Source organism: Plecotus auritus (genome assembly GCF_963455305.1).
Source record: "Plecotus auritus genome assembly, chromosome: 4".
NCBI classification, from domain to species: Eukaryota; Metazoa; Chordata; class Mammalia; order Chiroptera; family Vespertilionidae; genus Plecotus; species Plecotus auritus.
Window position 1 is genome coordinate 67,220,407 of NC_137775.1, and position 22,124 is coordinate 67,242,530.

The following is a 22,124-nucleotide window of genomic DNA, read 5'->3' on the forward strand; positions in this document are numbered from 1 at the left end:
TGGCACCCCAGTCCTTTCGAACTAGACAGTAGAGACAGAACTACAGAGAAAACAGAAGAAAGGGATACTTTAAATTTGTGTATATAAATCCTGAAAAGATTCCAAGCAACCCTTGCAGATGAAGTGATTGCCTATTAAGAGATCTACCAAAACTCAAAATAAGAAAATACAGGAAGTAGAAGATATCTGAAAAGACTAATGCAACATTAGATTCAAATGTGTAGCTCCTATAGCTACTTAAAACATGGTTTTAGAAACTAAACCCAACATCTCCAGTAACCATAGAAACAGTTAAAATAAAACTTGCCATGAAAGCCCCTATATCATGCTTGATATAGGGAGATAAGGAGATGGAAGAACCAGGATGCGAGACATGGCATTTCATCTACAACTCTTGTTTGCTTTACTGAGGGTGTAGTTTCCAACTTCAGTCACCCTCTTCAGCTTCAGACTCAGATTCTTCTTCAGCATTTTTGAGCCACTCCACAAACTTTTTCATTTGTTCAAGGAAAACACTTTTCCCCTTTGCAACATGTGCATCGTGATATCACTTCAGAATGGGCTCCTCCCTCAGGCCTTCAGCCTTATAAAACAGCACCACGATTTTCTGGAAGGCTTTCATGAAATGAATGTTATCATAGAGTCTTCAGTAACAGAGTCAGCTCAGCCTGACCTTGAGTAGGGAAGGCAGCAAGGAGAGGGCTGTTTTGCTTCAAGTGCTTGATGGCTTGCTCTGCTACAAGCTCCTCTTTTTTGTTCCATTCCATGGTGCTCATTACACTGGACCAGATTCATCCAATGACAAACATGTTCTGGGATGTTGTTGCTTTTTTTCATCTCCTCCTTGACATACAAAATTATATCCTTAAATGAATCACCACGGGACATCTGTTCTTGAAGTTCTTTCTGGAGTTCTTTATGAGCTCCTATGGTTTGCTGATTCCGAACATATTCTGAAAGCTCTTTTAAGCCTGCCTTGGTGAAATAGTCTGTGAAATGTTCAAGGTTTTGTTTATTCACAGGAAAAAGTTCCATCAATCTGTTATCCATGCTGACTTTCTGAAGACTTGCAGCTACTGCATTGATGTCTTTTTCATTTATCCATGATTTAAAGAGCTTTACAGCAAAAGCTGTTGAAACCCCTTATTTAACCAAACTAGAGCCTGGTGCACGAAATTCATGCATGGGGGTGTGTGTCCCTCAGCCCAGCCTGCACCCTCTCCAATCTGGGACATCCCTCTCACAATCCAGGACTGCTGGCTCCCAACCGCTCGCCTGCCTGACTTCCTGATTGCCCCTAACCACTTCTGCCTGCCAGCCTGATCACCCCCTAACCACTCCCCTGCCAGCCTGATTGATGCCTAACTGCTCCCCTGCCAGCCTGATTGCCCCTAAGTGCCCTCCCCTGCAGGCCTGGTCGCCCCCAACAGCCCTCCCCTGTTGGCCCGGTAACCCCTAACTGCCCTCCCTTGCCAACCTGGTCGCCCCTAACTGCCCTCCCCTGCTGGCCTGGTCCCCACCGCTGCAGGCCTGATTGCCCCCAACTGCCCTCCCCTGCAGGCCTGGTCCCCCCAACTGCCCTCCCCTGTAGGCCTGGTCACTCCTAACTGTCCTCTCCTGCAGGCCTGGTCACCCCCAACTACCCTCTTCTGCAGGCCTGGTCACCCCCAACTGCCCTCCCCTGCAGGTCTGATCACCCCCATCTGTCCTCCACTGCAGGCCTGGTTCCTCCCAACTGCCTCCTCTGCTGGCCCGGTAACCCCCAACTCCCCCCTCTGCCCACCCGGTCTCCCCTAACTGCCCTCCCCTGCTGGCCTGGTCCCCCCAACTGCCTTCCCTTGCAGGCCTGGTCCCCCCCAATTGCCCTCCCCTGCTGGCCTGATCGCCCACAACTGCCCTCCCCTGCTGGCCATCTTGTGGTGGCCATCTTGTGTCCACATGGGGGCAGCCATCTTTGACCACATGGGGGCGGCCATCTTGTGTGTTGGAGTGATGGTCAATTTGCATATTACTCTTTTATTAGATAGGATTCTCATTACAAAGGCTATTAAGAATGGATGCATTAAGTGTTCCAATAGTCAGAAGAACACTCATCTACATAGCCAGCTTATTCCTCTCCAACTCCAAAAAACCCTTTACAGCAGCTTTTTACTTCATCTTCAAACCCTTCTCCAGGTATTTGTAGCACCTGATTAACTTGTTAAGAACCTAAGCAAATGCTTGCATGGCCTCTAGGTCTTATTGTGCTGTGAACACATAGACATCTGCGTGCATCATGTCATCTGCCAGTGTACCTCCGGCCAGCATTCCCCGGGCCAGCAGAAGGTCAAAGAGTGTTTCTGCATATGGGCTGCAATCTAGTTTGCTCCAGAAGCACCAAGAAACTTTGCTACTGCTTCCAAATCAGTTCCTGTTTCACTTAAGCCTTGAATAATAGTTTTGAAACTGAACAGGGTCAAACCTCTCTTTTTCATCTCTGTTTTTTTGTTTGTTTTGTTTTGTTTTTGTTTTAAAATGCTGGCCTGATAGTGTTGGCTTTTGCTGCTATTAATTGTTCATAAAAGACACCCAAATTTAAGGTGAAGAGAAAAGGGCTAGAAATTCCAGATGTGGCAACTGGGGCAGTCTCTCCAGCAATAAATCTTAATAAATTGAAAGGACTGTGAATCAAAGGTCATCACCACCAATTCAATGCCAACAGGAGTCCCCAGTTTGAGGTGCAGTGAAGAGGTACGCTATTCAGTGCAAAAAAGGTCAATTGTGATTCAGCATGGCTGCTGAACGGCACATCTGTAAAAAAGCTCAGGAGAGGCGGCCCAGGTGTTACAGCTCCAGTGTTACAGCTCTGGTCTGGAGATACAGCTGTGCTCCACTCCCATGAGACAGCTTTGCTCTGTGCAGCTTCAGCCAATATTGCTGGTCCAGCTGGGGAAACACAATCTTGGATGGAAACTAAAGTTCACTCCACCAAGATAGTTATATACAGAAGAATGCCCATCCCCAGTCCCTGATGAGTTTATTGCTATGCAAATGAGTATTACAAATCCTTATAGTTTGATTGGTCCAAATAGCACCATCCTGGTTGGTTGGAATAAAGCCATTCTGATTGATTGGTGAAGATGCAAATGATGACATAGCTGTGCAGCTCCTATTGGACAGGGGAAGTCTCAGTCCCACTGGTCAAATTTTGATCATAGGAACTCTCTTATAAGGTCAACTCAGAGGGTGAGAACACAGTGTAGGAGGCTTAGCAGCCTGGCATGTGGCTTTTCCTTGAAATATAGTGTGTGTGTGAGGAACAAGAATGGCTTCTAGACTCTGGTTATGAATTTGAGCCCAACTAACCACAAGGAGTCCTTTTTTGACAACTGTATTCTTCTTGAGGTCAACAGGACTCCAATATATATTTGTATACCAATATTCATAGCAACATTGTTTAAAAAAGCCAAAGGTGGGAAAAATCCATGTGTCCACCACCACCAACAACAAAAAAAATGGAAAAACAAAATGTCACCCACACACACTGGAATACAGAATATGAATAGACCTTGAAACATTATGCTTAGTGAAATAAGCCACACACAAAAGGACAAATATTCTATAATTCCATTTGTATGAGGCACCTATAATACAAATTCAGAGACAAAAGGTAGAATAGGGGTTCCAGGGACTGGTGAGAAGGGGAAAAGAGAATTATTATTTAAAGGCTACAGTGGTTTTTTGTGGGGATAATGAAAAAATTTTAGATATAGGTAGTGGTGATGGGTATAGAACTTTGTGAACATATTTAATGCCACTGTATTATACACTTACAAATGGTAAAAATAAATATTCTGTGATGTATATTTTAGGACAAAAGGTATAAAAATTACTCTTTACAAAGAAGATTTTTAAATTAATTTGCTTTCCAAAATAATGTTATTTCACGGTATTTATAGTACATATAAAAACTCATATATATAGTTGGGTGGTACTAAATTCCCTTTAGTATACTATTTCTAATTCTGGTTACTGATTTGTAGATTTTTGTGAAGTTAGGTTTAAATTTAAAGTCCTGAAAGGATAAAAATGAAAAATATGGCTGTTTTGACTGTTTAAATTTTTTAAAAATATACTTGTAAATATTCATTATGATCATCCCACAGTCACTTCAGTTATGTGAACAATGTTGTCTGTGTGTCATTTCTATTCATTTCTACTCTTTGCAAGCAATGTTGGCAAAGATAATTATTTTAAAAAATGGAAGCTGCATTTTGCCAAAGGGAATGGGATAAAACAGCAGAAAATTTGCATTTTCTTCAAAATGCCAAAGTTATGAATTCCAGGAGGACTCTAATTTTGGTTGCTAAAGCTTGCCAGTCTTTCCTAGATGAGATGAATGATTGAAATTTACTTGAGTTCTTTTCTTGATTGAAAATGTGGAGTCCAAAAGTTTTCTAACTTAAAATTCTAAGTTTTTTTTCTTAATGATAATAGTAACTAGTAATAATTTTATAACATCAGTGATCCCATGGATGGTAATGACTTGTGCTAAAGGAATTCCAATGAGGCCTGGCTTCACAGAAAATATGATGTATCTAAAGTACAGTCAATTTAGTATGCCACATATCATTGAAATGGTACAGTGTAATTGAACCTTAATTTCCTTTCAAACCTCAATATCTCACGGTATTGAATTACATGGATTCCTGAACCTCTCTGCATGGGTCTAACCGTAGCCTCTACCACCTATTAGCTATGAAAGCCTGAGCAAGATACTTACCCTGTTTGTGCCACAGTTTCCTTGCCAGTAAATGGGGATAGTAATAGGATCTAGCTAATAGAATTGTGATGAGGCTTAAGTGTCAAGCATTTAAAACTGTACTTGCACAGAGTAAACATACAAATTGGTAGTTAATTTTTTCACAAGGTACACATCTGTCCACTCAACATTAATATTTTAGATTATTAACACTTCATTCACTTCTTGCACTTAATAAAGCTTTATGTCCTTAGTCGAGTCAGATTTCTTTCATTCTTCCTAAATCAAGCCTGAATTAACAGTACCAAAGAACTCAAGCAATGGTCCTCACCCTTTTTTTCTATCCCCCAAACAGATGAGCATAACAAAACCCCATGAGTAAAAGAGGCTCATTGCCGAGACTGACTGGCAGACCCTAAATGACGGATGAATGATTACGCTGACATATTTCTGTGAAAGAGAGGCTAAGGGACTACTTGGCTATAGCCACCAAGTAGCCCCGTTCCCCTGCCTCCTTAGGCTTTTATTGTAACAACAGCTTGAACTAACATTAACTATTGGATACTATCATCAGGGTAAGCATCCTTGAGAAGACACATGCATCCTTTAAGCAAGGATGTTTTGAAGTCTAAACATAAAGATTCCAGTAAAACAACAGGGGGTCGGACTTGTTTTGGAAAAGTCAAGGCAGGGCTGCCGCCTTCAGCAAGGTCCCCCAGCGACCTCCGACTTTTCAGAGAATCCTCCTTATAGATTTTCCAACCAAGTCCTGTGCTTCCCTACAGCTCATGAATGCAGCATTCTATAGGAGAATGGGAGAAGAGATAATGGGGTAGCCTTTTATGCCAAGTTCTTTGTATTATTAGCAACAATATGTTGGTATTTTTAAGAAGTCTTTCAGGTGGATCTGAACCATTTTCCTCTCCACCTCCTTATCCATTCCTACCTGGATCGGAATTACAGTATTAAAAAGAGGTTAAACAGTAAATGTTTTGTTCTCTCTATATTTGAGCATGTGCCATCTGTTCTTTTTGACATGGCACTACTACATTGGAGCTAAATAAAAAAATCAGTTAGCCCTGGCCAATGTGGCTTAGTTGGTTGGAGCGTCATCCATACACTGAAAAGTCAGGGCACATACTTAGGTGGTGGGTTCGATCCCCAAACAGGGTGTGTATGGAAGGCAACCAATCTATGTTTCTATCTTACATCCATGTTTCTCTCTCTCCCTTCTGCTCTTTCTAAAAAAGAAACCAATAAACATATCCTTTGGTGAGGATTTTTATTTTAAATCAGTTAGATGGGTGATAGCATCAAGCCACATCTGCCTGATGCCCAGGGGCCCATGAAGCACAGACATCAATGAATTAGAACACTTTACTCAAGGTTTACAGTATTTAAATTGGAGGAGGCTAGAAAAAACATGTGTGAAAATTTCTAAAATAATGACCTCCAAAGATAGCTGCATCCTAATCCCCAGTAATGTGAATATATTACCTTACAGGCATAAGGAATGTCACAGATAAGATTAAGGTTAAGGTCACTGAGACAAGGAGATTATTCTGGATTATCCAGTAGGCCTAATCAATTCACACAAGTTTTTTAAAGCAGAGAATCTTTTTTAATGTGACCAAAAAGAGACCTGACACTCTAAGAAAGGTCGGATGTGAAGACATGCAATGTTTCTGGCTTTGACGATAGTGGAAGGAGTTCACAGGCAGGGAGTGCAGGCAGCGGCTAGAAGCTGAAACAGATGAGGCATGGATGCTGCCCGAGGGCCTCCAGATAGGAACACAGGCCTGCTGATACCTAGATTTTAGTCCAGTCAGACCCATGGACACTGACTTACAGAACCCTAAAAAAGAAATTTGTGTTGCTTAAAGCCATTAATTTCATGGTAACTTGGTGTAGCAGCCAAGAAGAATAATGCAGATGGCGGTCAAATTCTGACTTTGACTACTCTTTCTTAAGAAGTATCAGAGAGGGGCAAAACTTAATTTACTCTAATTGTAGACATTTGAGTATATTACAAATGAAAATTCTTGGTAGGCCAGTAACACCATTCTTTCATAATTGTGCAGTTTAAAAATGTTCTCCTGGTGTTTAGTTAACAACTTCAAGTTTGCTCAAAATGTCCTAAATAAAACAAATATAATCACTTAGCAACCTGCAAATAATGCAGTACAAATGAACAGATAGTCTCAACTTTTTACAGTCTCCAAAGCAAGATACATATGATTTAACATTTTCTTCCTAAGCACCCCAAAATTACATGTAATATGGCAAATGTTTCAAAACAATGGATACAGTGAAATTTTAAAAGAAATTTGCTTACTAGTTTTTCATACCATGAATATAGTAATATTTCACAATCTTGAATATAATAATCAAGTCATGTATGCCCAGATTAGGAAAAAAAAAAAAACATGGAGATGTTATGCAACTTCTGATTCCTAAAAATGATAAACTTTTTTATGAACCATGACTAAAATGAGAATATATACGTATATAAAATTTATAATATGTTACTTTGGGGGAGAAAAAAATAATCCACATTTTTGGCCCAGAGGAAATATGCACTCCCAAGCAAATGTGCCATTTCTCTGCTGATGGCCACATCTGCTTGATGCCCAGGGGCCCATGAAGCACAGACATCAATGAATTAGAACACTTTACTCAAGGTTTACAGTATTTAAATTGGAGGAGGCTAGAAAAAACATGTGTGAAAATTTCTAAAACACTTTAAAATGATTAATCCAGAGGGTATTGTGCTCTTCTTATATGATTTTCATCTTTGGAAAACAATTACCTCTTCAGCCCCAGAAGAGTTATACAAAAAAATAAAATAAAATAAAATAAAAAATAAAAAAAAGAATTATAAGTACTATATACATCTTAATAAGCAATTAACCATTATAATGGTTCATTTTCTTGATGTATTTTTTTTTTTTTTTTTTTTTTTTTTTTTTTTTTAAAATGTATTTTATTAATTTTTTGCAGAGAGGAAGGGAGAGAGATAGAGAGTTAGAAACATCGATGAGAGAGAAACATCGATCAGCTGCCTCCTGCACACCTCCCACTGGGGATGTGCCCGCAACCAAGGTACATGCCCTTGACCGGAATCGAACCCGGGACCTTCCAGTCCGCAGGCTGACGCTCTATCCACTGAGCCAAACCGGTTTCGGCTTGATGTATTTTTAATAATTTCTTATAAACATAGAACTCCCTGGTGATTATTCCAATAAAATTTTGTGATGTGGGAATTGTCACCAGTATTGTAGTTCATATATAATCCATTCATTGGGTCAGTCAGGAGACAGAAGCCATATTAGTTACTTAATTTAAATAAAGACTTGTTAATGTAGGGATTTGGAGGGAAGGGAACTTGTAGAAACCACATTTTAATTTATGTTCCTCCTGGTACCATCAACACTCAGATCACTATGCTTGCTGAGAGATTGCTTTCTTATATGGAGTCCAAAGGAATGGGATGAGGGGAAAATATTTGCAAAGCATTTGGAAATCAAAACATGCCTTTAAATACTAAACAACATCAATACGTAAAGAGAATAAAACATACCAATGGAGGTTCATGTCACAGCATAAGTCACTGGAAGGAACAAGACTTAAAAATTACTGCCCCTATCTCCACTCATTTCTGCTCTCTAATGCTCTTTTTATGCTGATATTGAAAATGTAAATGTGTATGAATCATTACAAAAGAGAACAAGTAATCCTTTTAAATTAATTAATTAATTATTGTTTATTAAATACTAGTTGTCAGGACATCATCAGGGACTGGCAAGGAAGTTTTTAACACAGCCCATACCTTCACAAAGCTTTGATTCTGAGGTGATATTCAGGGTTATATAACATTCATTATACATTGTATGCAAAGTAAAGCTAACAAAAACCTCTTCTAATAAAGATATGCTTCTCTGAGAATGTACTAAGTTCTTGGAGGTGAGGACCAGAGGGGCAAGCATAATCTCTGTGCATTATTTATCAAGAAGTAAAAACGGTTATAAAAGAATTGTGAAAAAGTCTTTCACGTTTCTCACTTGGTACATCAAGACATAAAGCAAGGATACTTTTTAATACATATCCATCACAGATATGTGTTAAAAATTAAAGTCAATTTCTAAAGGTTTTGACAACTTAAAGTTATTAAAAATCTTCGGGCAAAAATACACCATATTTCCCACATTTTAAAAATACATATTTTTCACATTTAGCATATCTAAAATTGGGATTTGCTTTAAAAGTGTTTGATATACTTAATTATTATCATTTCAGTGGTACATCTATAGTCAATTGTTTAACAGAATATAAAAAGTTGTGATACACGAATGAGAGCCAAATAATTCTTTTTAAATAGTGATTATTATTGAAAACACATAGCTTTCATTGAAATTGGTACTCAAAAGAACTGTTGGCCCAGAAAGAAACTCACTACAGATTGATTCATTTGCCTCTCAGCATAACCATTATTGCTTGTCTCATTTTTGGTTCTTATAAGTGTATTTCTAGTATCACATGATCTCACTCATCTAGGGGAAATAATGAACAACATAAACTGATGAACAAAAACAGACCCAGAGACAGGGAAGCATTGATCAGACTGTCAAACCTCAGAGGGAAGGTAGGGGAAGGTGGGGGTAAGGGGGAGGCATCAACCAAAGACTTGTATGCATGCATATAAGCCTAACCAGTGGTCATGGACAACAGGGGGGTGGGGGCATGCGTGGGGAGGGGTTTGGGATGGGAATGGGGGGATGAGGACAAATATGTGATACCTTAATCAATAAAGAAATTAAAAAAATAAAAATAAAATAAAAATGATGACAAAAATAAATTACACATTTATAGACAGAGAAATAATCAAGCAAGTATTTTAAAGTTTTAATCTTTTTAATCTTTGATGATTGTGAATCAAGTAAGACTCTCAGTAAGAAGACTGTAATAATATACATATCTTATAAACAAGATTGAGACAAATATACACCTGTATAATGACAGTGACTTTTGCCAAAGGATTAAATGCAGCATCTTTTTTGTTTTATTAACTTATATTGCAATGGAAAATAAAAAACAATTGTATAAAATTGATTAAGCAATTTATTACATCAGCCAATAATTCCATTACTAGGGACTGATCTAAAAATTGGAATCATTGTGAAAATGGAATAAAAGTTAATATTGTCTCTTAATGCCATTAGCAGATAATAAATCAAGTATAGAAAATCAGAAATACTCTTATCTTGATTTATAAAAAAGGAAATCAACAGAACTGATTTGATTTTGCATACAGTTTCACCATCTAAATTTAAAAGACTATTTTGATGGAAACTCTGAATCTTTATCTACATCTGGGGTCAATTCTAGGAAAAATAGCAGTTGGCTGACTCAGTCTTTTGTGTCACCTCCGATTTCCTCCATGCATACATCCATGATTGCTTAGTTTTTGTTTGATTTTTTTTTTAAGGAAAAATATCTATTACAAGAAACATAAAATGGTTTTTAAAATCTAGAAAAACCTGAAAAATTCTGATTTGGGGGCGGGGGTGGGGGGGGTGTTGCTGATAGATACCTAACGAACCTTGGGAAAGTTATGTTGCAAAACTGCTCAGAAGACAAAAGAAAGGAGAAGAGAAACATGGCTTTATATGGCTGATCTAAGTTCTTACTATGTGCTAAGCACAAATTTAAATAATTAAAATAACAGTATATAATGCTCACTAAGGATGAGGAGATAGGCTTAGAAAGTTTAAATGCTCACCCCGGTTCACTTACATAGTGTTGAATCTGAGCCTTAAACTCAAATACCATCAAAAGATTATCTACAAAACTTAATCTTCACAATGCACCTGTCCAGAGTACACACACCTCATTTCAAATATTCTACAAACAATTCTGTAATAGTGATACTTTCTATTGAATATTCTCTTTCCCATTTTAAATAAATGGATGTCTTTGTTAATCTACTCCAATAAAACACTGGGCACATTGTTTCAAAGTCAAAAAATACATTCAAATATTACTTATTGTAAATAAGTTTATTATAGAAACTGGCATGCAAATCATTTCTAGGCCAATTTCTCCTACAGTTTGTATAGAGACCTAAATATATGATTTCATTGAATAAAAAGTTATCTAGAAAAGGGTATTTAAAAGTTGTTTGCCTACATGAAGATTTTTAGCATATTTTCTATTCTCTAGTGTAAGAATGATTTTACCACTGATAGGCCCTAGAGAAGATGTTAAATTAGAATTGTTCTTGACTGTTTGTATTATGGAAGTGGGTCAGGGTGAGGCTCTGATGTTTACATTTTCCAGGGCTTAGAAATGTACAGCCAGGATTGAAGACCCTAACTCAGTGGTCGGGTTTGAGGAATGGTTGGTGCAAGACGAGGATGGAACAGTAACCATAATAAATCAGACAAGGATGTAGAAATTTAATATTTCAAATACCCTTGGGTAAGTAGTATACTGGAGAAGAAGGCAACAGAAAGACACTGAACTACTTATCTGCACATTGCTTTCTTTCTCCTAGAGTAAGACTCATAGTAATCCTGAAATCCTTTCTCAAGGAAAAAATTATGAAGATAAAGAAAAATATAAATAACAAAACAAAAAATAATGAAAATAGAATTATGTCTTTAAAAAATTTTGAATATAACCTTTAAAATAATTAATAATACTATTTCTATTTCCAATCATTGACATGATTGACTTTTTCAGGGCTTACCTTCAGGTCATCAAACCACACTCACTATACAATACATTGAACAGAATTTATCACACACTGAAATGCATATTCAATCATGAGTCGATTTGGACCCTGGGAGTTTTGTGTCCAGCATTTAGTCACTAGACAGCCAAGATAGCAATAATAAACTGAGTTTTGACTGAATGTGGCAAAAATATAGGACCACATTGCATCAGAAGAGACTTAGAATGACCAGAAAACAAAATTCAATCATCTAGAAAACATACTTTAAAATATGCTGTAACACAGGTTTTAAGATGGCTTCTGAACTTCCACAATGAACTCACTAGCCATTCAAATGCATGTGTTCTAACCCTCTTTAATACATCTGATTTCAAGTTCTAATTTCTATTTTTAACTTCATGAATGGAGAAATAGTGAACATTTGAATGGAGATATCCAGGGATTTTCATACCTCCTATGTTTTCCATCTATGTGGCATTTTAGATTTCTTGACATTTCGTAAGTAATATATAATATGTGAGGGAGGTATACAGATGCCAAACCTCTGTCTGCAGAGACAACTTTTTCAGAAGATGGAAATAGAAAGAGAACTTGCTAAAAGGTTTCCAGGCCTGAAAGTCCAAAGAGTTGGGTTGAAATTTGACTCTGTGGAACTGAAACCACTAGGTAATATTTAAAAGCAAAATGTGGGCTTTAAAGAACATTTCACATGCTGACTATAGAAAATGGAAACAACTCTGGGTGTCCAGGAAGGACATCGAAAGTCTGTAACAAGTGGTAAGTCACTAACCAAGTCAACCATGAGACCAAGAAGAAAAATACAATGACACTGAATTGTTATGGGGGAAAGTGAGTCTTTCTTAAGTCTTTAATTTCCTGGAAGTCTGTTTTGTTTTGTTTTAAGTTTTAGAAACATACTCACCATAGGCATAATATATTGCATAAGTTTTTTCCCCCTCCAAAGTGAGGTCTTTTTATGTTTCATAATAAGTACATTTTGCTGAATATAGAAATGAAGAACTATCAGCTACTACAAGGCTACTCTCTTATGGACAACCTTCCTTTAACTCACCTCCCTCATTACTCTGCCCCGCTGGCAGAGTCAAAATTTCACAGCTGTAGTAACTTTAATTATGCTGACACAAGCCTAACCTTTACTTTCTTGTTCCTCTTCTCTTCTATTAAATTACTAGAGGCCCAGTGCACAACATTCGTGCACTGAGGGGGGTCTCTCAGCCCAGCCTGCACCCTCTCCCCTGTCGGCTTAGGCCCGCTGCCCCCCACACCCAGGGAGTGGGCCTAAGCCAACAGGCGAACATCCCCCAAGGGGTCCTTAGTGCTGCCGTGGAGGTGGGAGAGGCTCCCACCACCACTGCTGCGCTAAGCAGCCATGAGCCCGGCTTCTGGCTGAGCGTTGCTCCCCCTGTGGGAGTGCACTAACCACCAGGGGGCAGCTCCTGCATTGAGCATCCGCCCTCTGGTGGTCAGTGCGCATCATAGTGACCAGTTGTTCGGCCATTCAGTTGATTTGCATATTAGGGTTTTATATAAGATATTTGTATTTAAGGATATAGAAAATTAGAGTCAGAAGCAGCCTTAAAATTATCCCTGTAATGATTGGTTATTAATCATCCTGAAGTGCTACCAGAACAGATGAATAGTCAAGCAGGAGAAAATCAAGTAAGTTGACTAAAAATAACTTCGATTTTTCTCTTTGCTTTGCTCCCTGGTGCTGCACACTTGTTGGAGAATTGAGCCTCTTTCTTGCTGAGTCTCTATCTCAAATCAGGGAAGGTGAGTCTCAGAACTAGAGTCAACTCTCACATTCCTACTGGGCCTTAAACTCACTGGTCACTGTCCTAAAGCAGCCAATCTCCATACTATAGGAGCTAACCCTGCTGGAGAATCTACTTGCTGCAGCCGTCCTTAACTGCCATCTGTACTAAAGATGCAGCATCTCCACCCTGGGCTCTTGGCTCCTCATGAACCTTCTTCAGTGACCTAACTTTTGTTTGTCTTAACTCCTGCCCCCTGGCCCTAGGACAGAATCATCCAAAGGAAGTAATCAGAGAATATTATGGACTGAATGCTTGCGTCCCTCTATAAATGTGTATGTCGAAGCCCTTCCCCCATTGATGGTATTTGGAAATGGGGAGTTTGGGAGGTTATTAGGTTTAGATGAGGTCACGAGAGTAGGACCGCCTTGATGGAATTAGTGGCCTTAGAAGAAGGAGGAGGAGAGATCAGAGTTCTTTCTCTCTGCACTACCTGAGCACACAGTAAGAAGGGGCTGTCTGCACGCATGAAAGTAGTCCTCCCTAGGAACTGAATATTCCAGTGGATCTTGGACTTCGATGCCTCCAGCTCTAGGAGAAATAAATATGTTGTTTAAGCCACTCGGTATATTGTATGTGTTTATAGCAGCCAGAGCTAAGACATAGAATCATTATCTTCCCTCGATGCCAGCCCAGGACATTTCTTCTCACCCAGCGTGGGCACCCCAAATGTCTCTTTCAGTCAGTGCCTGGAGAGCCCTCAGCTGATGACGTTTATTCTCCCTAGGACTATTAGGTGGCACCTGGTTGTCATTCTCCACGTGTCCAGACATCACTCCTCCTCACCAAACCCCACTAACCAAGTATGCCCAATAGACATGAGAGTGCATATATGGCATGCAAACTGAAAAAGATGAATATAAATCTTAAATTGCTACTTATATTAGTACAGAATATAATAAAATTATGGAATTATAAATCTGATCATTGCTGCTGCAATATTTTTATTCCACAGCTAAGGAAACGGAATCTCAAAAAGATTAATAGCTGACCTAAATTCATGGAGTCAGGGTAGGAAAGGGCACAGGGACAACACCAGCCATCTCTGTTGCTCAGCCCTTTTTTATGCTTTAAATGACCAGTTTTTATTGTATACAATGTCAAGAAAAAGGCTAAGGTAAATTTTTAAAATTACACACACATGCATATGCCCCATTCTGTCTTCTAAAGGTTTGGAAACATTGATATCACCATGTGTGCTTAATATTTTGCCACATGCAGTGATTAGAGCATGACAAATCAAAGCCATAATAGTAACCATAGCTTCTTGTTCTTCCAATTTAAATTGTCATCTCCTAAACCAAAAATCTTCCACATCAATTGAAGCAAAAACCAGACAGACATGCTTAATGGAGAAATAAACAAGGCAAGTTGTGTCTTAGGCAAAACATACCCATCCCATTTGGAAAGATTGACAGCTGCACAGAGTCTGTCAGCAGGAAATATTCTGGGATCATTTCTAAGATGCTGTAATTAGAAACCAAAAGAGGTAAACTAATTTCTTTGGGGAAGAATCAAGGAAGATTTCATGCAAGAAGTCTCAAGTTCAGATTTAGACAAAAAAAAAAAAAAAAAAAAAAAAAGGCAGAGGGTGACATGGAAAATGAAGGAAACCCTTTGAGCAAAGAAGTGCCTACAGGTGGACAATACAGGACTTTTCCAGTGAGCAGTGACTGGGGCAGTAGTGCAGAAGATAATGGAGAACTGGGGAGGCAGGGCACAGCCCGCCAGATCATGGAGGGCTTATAATTGCATGCTAAATTTTGTTTTAATTTAGTAGACAAGAAAGCCAAGAAAAATTATCCTTAGAAAAATGGTCAGGTCTTTGTTCATTACAAAACTACTAGTATAAAATAAAAACAAGTAATAACATTAAAAGATTTTCAAATGTTCTTCTTCCTATTCTTCCTTTAGACATTCAGAACCTGAGCAATCCAGTTTATCACCAGTTATCAGTGAAACCTTATCACCAGCGTCATCTTTTCATGGTAATTTGTTTAATCTTTTCAAAATCTGCTGATGCTTTCACTTGTTGGCTGCCAGGGTTCTGGCTCCGGCTCCAGGCCTCACTTAACAGCTCCTTGGCTGCCCTTCTCCATTCATCCATCACATGCTTAAAGTCCATCCAAACTCTGCAGTACATCTCACTTTTTCCATTTCTTGTAATGCTCGTGTTACATTGGCCTCTTGTACACCTGAAAATTAGATTCAAGTAATTTCTGGTTCTGACGCTTCAAGCACTTCATGCTTTTGTGCTTACAGAGGGACCTTCAGGGCCCCTGGGGCACCCTTCCTTCTGAGAGTGGATCTAGGGAGCTCTCACAGTCAAGGTTCAGTTTGATAAAAAATGATAAGCACAAGGATGGTCCTGGACCTGTCTGTGAAGTTGAGTTAAAGAATATCGGGGTGTTTCTTAATCTGATTTCCTATTCCTAAAATGACCTCTATGAGACCTGCCTCCTATCCTCTAAAATATTGTTCATGAATTTTAAGCCACCCTTATCCAATTATTTAGTGTTCTGATGGTAGCAGCTGAAAATTGCAAATGTTTTCATTTCATAGAAAGATAATATTTATTTGAAATGTACAAATCCCTATTTATTGAAATCCCTATTTCCATAAATAAATTCCTCTTCCTACCTATTTCCCTCTCTATATTTCATCTCTAAGCACTTATTACAAATGGCTCCCTCAGCAACTTTGCGTCCAACAGTTTTAAAGATAAGAAGGCATTCCTTATAGAAATATGCCCATTTTAGTGATGAAAATACTGAGATACAGGGAAGATATATTTTATGTTTATTTGTGAAGGTAGTTACAAGACTAGTATAGAAACTCAAACCTCCCCAATCCCTAGTCTGTTGAGAAAGTTATAACCATGATTCATAAGAAAGTGATCATAATTCTTTCCTCTGTTTTGGAAATAATCTTAGCTTCTGGCTAAAATATCAATTACATCATATCAATTAACTCAGGAACAGAAAAGACTAAGACCTGGCGGGCTCAGCACTTAGAAGGAATCTAGCTTTGGCTCAAGAAATCTCTTAACAAGAATGAACTAGTTTCAGTAGCCAATGCAGAATCCTTTCATTTGCATAAATCATCTCGCATCAAATTCTTGATTTAGTAAATGCTACATAGGCATGACATGTTAGTTTCTGTACTAAGAGAAATTGTCTCATTCAGCTTAGAAAATAATTTTAGTCTGTCTTTTTATAAAATTTTATTCATATAAATTGATCATTTTCTCTGTATAAATACTATTATTTTACACGACTATTTTAATACCACCATAAATGTTGTTTTAATATCTGAACATTATAGAAATAACTCTCAAGAATATTGTTATATCTGCATTAAAATAATCTCAGTCCTTCATTTTTTATGAAAATTGTCTGTTTTTGGCAATCCACTGATAATTGTGTAAATAGTCATGCACAAGAATAATAAAGATTTATTGTTTATAGAGTAAATTAGAGAAAACCGATTTTATGGAACAAGGTCTGGCTTTGGAACTAGGGAGACTGACCATTTGCTATTTCTGGGAGTTACTTGAAATATTTTAACATGAAATATGGGCTACTAATCACAATAATGTGGTAAAAATATAATATTATGAATGTATTAGAAATTTCATAGTTCAGGGATGGCTCATATTATGTGCTAAAAAGTATTAGTTTTCTTTCTCCTTCCCTTGGATGTAAGAATAGTGCACCATCATAGTGATGCTTTTTATTTGGACCTTATGATTTCACTAGATGAGACCATTCTTAGTTTCACTAGTTCGCAAATTAATGATGAAAGAATGAGTTCATTTATTACTTCCTAATTGCAAAAGCATTTTGCCAATAGAGATCTAAAAATGTTTAAAATCATACTATCTTTTCCTCAGTCAGCTAATACAGTTTTTATGGTGATGTTATCTTTCAAATTTTACCTTACTTAAAACCATAGCTCAGGTGGCTTTTCTCATTATGCCAACAGAAGCTGTTGCCTGATTAAATGTAGCATGTACTTGAATAAATATTAATGGCTCATTTTTGTTGTTGTTATTGTTGTGTGTGTGTGTATGTGTGTGTGTCTGTGTGTGTGTGTGTGTGTGTGTGTGTGTGGAGTGTTTTATGTCATGTTTCAAAACTGTCTCAGACTCACCAAAAGGAGGATTCAATGTCAAACAAGGATTTACTAGTAATGTTAAACCTAAATTTTAGGTTTAACAAGGTAACTTATTAAAGAAAGACAAATTATAAAGGACGTGAAAAAGGGGAAAACAGAAGGGGTGGGGGAAGTAGACTTAGGAGCTCAAGAGAACAGTAAAACAAGTGAGAAGCAAATTAGTTAAACAGTCAAATATTCATTAAATATTGAACTACTTAACTATCTCACAAAATTAGAAATAGAGATTAATCCAAGTTCTAAATATATTAATCTGAACATATCTATGAGTTCAATCCAGGCTGATTAAATATGTCATTTGAAGAACCTAACATACACCTGTAAAAGAAGACCATGTGATCTAGAAGGATCTGCATTGTGGTGTGTGTGTGTTTTATTTTTATTTATTTATTTTTTATTTTTTTAAATAAATCTTTATTGTTCAGATTATTACAGGGGTTCCTTTTTTTCCCCCCCATAGCTCCCCTCCACCTGATTCCCCACCCCACCCATGCCCTTACCCCCCACCACTGACTTCATCCATAGGTGTAAGATTTTTGTCCAATCTCTTCCCGCACCCCTCACACCCCCTCCCCCCTGAGAATTGTCAGTCCACTCCCTTTCTATGTCCCTGATTCTATTATATTCACCAGTCCATTCTGTTCTTCAGATTTTTTATTCACTTGATTTTTAGATTCACTTGTTGGTAGGTATGTATTTGATGTCATTTTGTTGTTCATAATTTTTATCTTTACCTTTTTCTTCTTCTTCCTCTTCTTGAATACCCTTCAGCATTTCATGTAATCCTGGTTTGGTGGTGATGAACTCCTTTAGTTTTTTCTTGTCTGTGAAGTTCTTTATCTGACCTTCAACTCTGAATGATAGCTTTGCTGGGTAGAGTAATCTTGGTTGTAGGTTCTTGCTATTCATCACTTTGAATATTTCTTGCCACTCCCTTCTGGCCTGCATAGTTTCTGCTAAGAAATCAGCTGACAGTCGTGTGGGTACTCCCTGTAGGTAACTAACCGTTTTTCTCTTGCTGCTTTCAAGATTCTCTCTTTGTCTTTTGCCCTTGGCATTTTAATTATGATGTGTCTTGGTGTGGTCCTCTTTGGATTCCTCTTGTATGGGGTTCTGTGTGCTTCCTGAACTTGTAAGTCTATTTCTTTCACCAGGTAGGAAAAGTTTTCTGTGATTATTTCTTCTAATAGGTTTTCAATATTTTGCTCTCTGTCTTCTGGCACCCCAAAACTTCAGATGTTGGTACGCTTAAAGTTGTCCCAGAGGCTCCTTACACTACCTTCATATTTTTGGATTCTTTTTTTTGTTTGTTTTTCTGGTTGGGTGTTTTTTGTTTTCTCATATTTCACATCTTTGGTTTGATTCTTGGGGTACGTTGATCTACAGTTGATTTTCTGTATATTCTTTATTTTAGACAGTGTATGCTTAATTTCTGACTGGTCCTTTTCCATTTTTTTTTTTGGCATTCTCATTAAGGTCCTTGAAGGTCTCACTAAGCTCCTCGGAGGTCTCATCAAGTTTCTCGGCGGTTTTTGGAAGATTCTTGAGTAACCTTATAAATGTGGTTCTGAACTCTATGTCATCCAGTAGTTTGCTTTCCTCCATTTCTTTCATTCGTGACATGTTTCTTTGTCTCTGTATTTTGCTGCTTCCCTGTGTTGATGGAGTGGCTTTGTGTGGTAGGTGACCTATAGGGGCCAGTAGCTCAGCCTCCTCAATCACCTGAGGTGGACGCCTTTGGTACACCCCTTTGTGGGCTGAGTGCAAAGTCTTGGTGTAGTTAAGCCTTGATTGCTGTTGGTACACTGGGAGGAATTGACCTGCAGGCCAATTGGCTGTGAGGACCCGCTGTGTCTATAATGGAAGAACTGCTGCGCTGGAGACACACTTATGGTGCAGGACTTGTTTCAGTGGGGCTTTGGCGTTCATTGAGTCTGCCTCTTGAATGTGTCACTTATGGATGTGAGGAGTTGAAATCTGGCGTCTCACACTGACCACTAGGTACACTGGCTTCTGTATCTCTAATGGGGTGCAGGTCAGCTACTGTCTGAGGCCACCCAGCAGGAGCTACAGAGAGAACTACAGTTTTCTCCTCTTTGCTTGGGGTTTGGAGGTTTTGGAGCTGTCTGACCTGGGCTGCAAGTTTGCTAGGTTAAGCTGCGATAGGGCAGGTCATTCATATGCTAAAGCCACTGCTTGGAGCTTGGGTGGGTTTGTAGGTTGTGCGGGGCGGGGTCTCAGGGTGTCACTAGGCTAGGGCGTGGCAAACAGTGATGGCTGCCAGTTAGCTGGCTCTGCATCTCTGACCACGTCCCTGCGTCCTGCGCCCTAGCACAGTAAACAATTATTCTTGCGCGCAGCCCTGCAAGCAAGCCTCCCTCACTTTCTGACCCGATGGCAGACAGTCCAGCTTCTCCCCGTAGGAGTTTGGGTCCCCCGCGTCTCCCCAGAAACTGGAGTTTGGAGTAATTGGGAGCTTGTCTCCCTTCAGGTTGAAAAAAGCAGCGCTCCCAGTCACCCATCGCCAGCCCGATTCGCGCGCCTCCGTACCTCAGCTTTTCAGCGCTTGTGCATGTCTCAATGCTCTTTTCTCTTTCCTTCTAGTTGTAGAGCTTCCACTTAGCCAGCTTTCCCGTGGTTCTGGGTGATAGACGTTTTGTCTTTTAGTTGTAGTTTTGAAATTGTTGTGCAAGGCAGCAGTTTAGGTGTTTACCTACGCCGCCATCTTGGATCCTTTGCTTCTGGTGTGTGTGTTTTAATTTGCTCATATTTGGACATATCCTGAGATAAGTTCCAAACATCAAGGACCTTCTATAAGCCATGGAAAGAAGCCTTAGAGAAAAACCAATGCTGCCAATACCTTGATCTCAAACTGCTAGCCTCCAGAATAATGAGAAAACAAATTTCTATTGTTGAAGCCACCCAGTCTGTGGTACTTTATATGGCAGCCCTAGAAAACTAATACAACCAGATATCTATTTGCTGAGAATGTTTTATGAGTTTAGAAAATTAAAGAATAAGATGCCTAAGTTCCCCTCCAACTCTGAGATGTTATCATCTGTTAAAAAAGAAATGGTGTGGGGGTGAAAGTTTGTTATATGTCTGTTAATGTCTCTTTCAATTTGAATTTTCTGGAATCCTATCAACTTTCTTTCACTCCCAACTCTTTTAATTTACCCAAATTCTCCTACTTACTCTAATATTCTGTACCACATGTCTCTCTGCTGTGCCCTTCTTTTTGCCGATTCTCATAATGTAATATATACCATTATCAAAACAGATAAATCTTAATGCTTACTTTCCATAGGGCCGATCCACAAACTATGTCCTATGTTATCTATTATCTATGTAATAATATTGACTTACTCACTAGACTACCATCTCTTTGAGACAAAGGCCATTGTATTTATTTTGCTTTTCATAGAAAATAAAATAGGGTATTTAGCATAAACTAACTAGCCCATTTATCAATAATTAATATAACAAAATTAACATGATGTGTCTATGATGTCAGTGTTGTCATTTTCTTCTTGGGGGGTCTTAAAACTGCAATACTTAGGACCAGTATACTCAGGAATCGTGACATTGAATGCACCAGGAAGAAAGATGTTTAATGAATACTTATTTCAGTGTCTTCATTTGCAAAATAGGAAACCATCTATATATATAAAAGCCTAAGCAACCGTTACAATCGAACGACTAGAACAACCGATCAACCAGTCGCTATGACACTCACTGACCACCAGGAGGCAGACACTCAACACAGGAGCTGCCCCCTGGTGGTTAGTGCACTCCCACAGCCAATCTCCCTCCCATCCCTCCCCCTGTCCGGCAGGCCCCATCCAGCAGCCGGCGGGAGGCCCCAGCTGGCCTGGCCCCGATCGGTACTGGGCGAGACAGCCCAATAGGCCCTGATCACCGGCCAGGCCTAGGGACCCCACTGTGCATGAATTTCTTGCACCGAGCCTCTAGTATTTTGAATAATATAGTATACATACTTTACTACTAAGGCCCATCACCCACTTTCTTTTGTTGCGCTTAGCTTTATTTTTTCTCTTCCCCTATTACATTTGTCACTGTAATACTTTATGCTTTCCTACCTTTTTACTTTCTTCATCCTTTCCTGATCCAAGGAAATAAAGACTGGAAATGGAGAAAATAAAAAAAATAGAGATAATTTTATAGTGCTACATTGGCTAATATTTGCACCAGCATATAGATAAGTTTTGCCATAAACACAGTAAAGTCTTTATAGATACTTATATAATTATCCAATTGAATTAATATGCATTGAGGCTCAACTATGTATAAATCAGACTCCCATTTGTAAGACAGAGTATTATGAGCACTTATAATGGAGTAAAATTGGATAAGGGAAGGTAAAATCCACTAGAGGAGCCATTAAAAAAAGCAACAACCCTGATCTATTTCTTGAACAAACTTACAAAAGGCTTGTGTTTGGCCACGACTTTGGCTATATCACAAAGTAAAAAATGATTTATCCCTTTGTTTACCAATGCTTGGCCTTGAACATAAAAAAAATATTCCTATTTATAAATTTACTCTCAAAATTATTACTTGGTTGTTTAGAAAATCTTGAAAATGTTGGATGTACTAAAGAAAAGGTGAAATCAGATGC

At 38.6% G+C, this 22,124-nt stretch overlaps 1 pseudogene across 1 annotated transcript; it reads right to left on the minus strand.

The window, feature by feature from the left end:
• Positions 1 to 427: 427 nt before the first annotated feature.
• On the minus strand, positions 428 to 1,050 carry LOC308246707 (eIF5-mimic protein 2-like; annotated as a pseudogene). The gene has a single exon. The product of its transcript is annotated as an eIF5-mimic protein 2-like (transcript).
• Between the last annotated feature and the right edge of the window lie 21,074 nt (positions 1,051 to 22,124).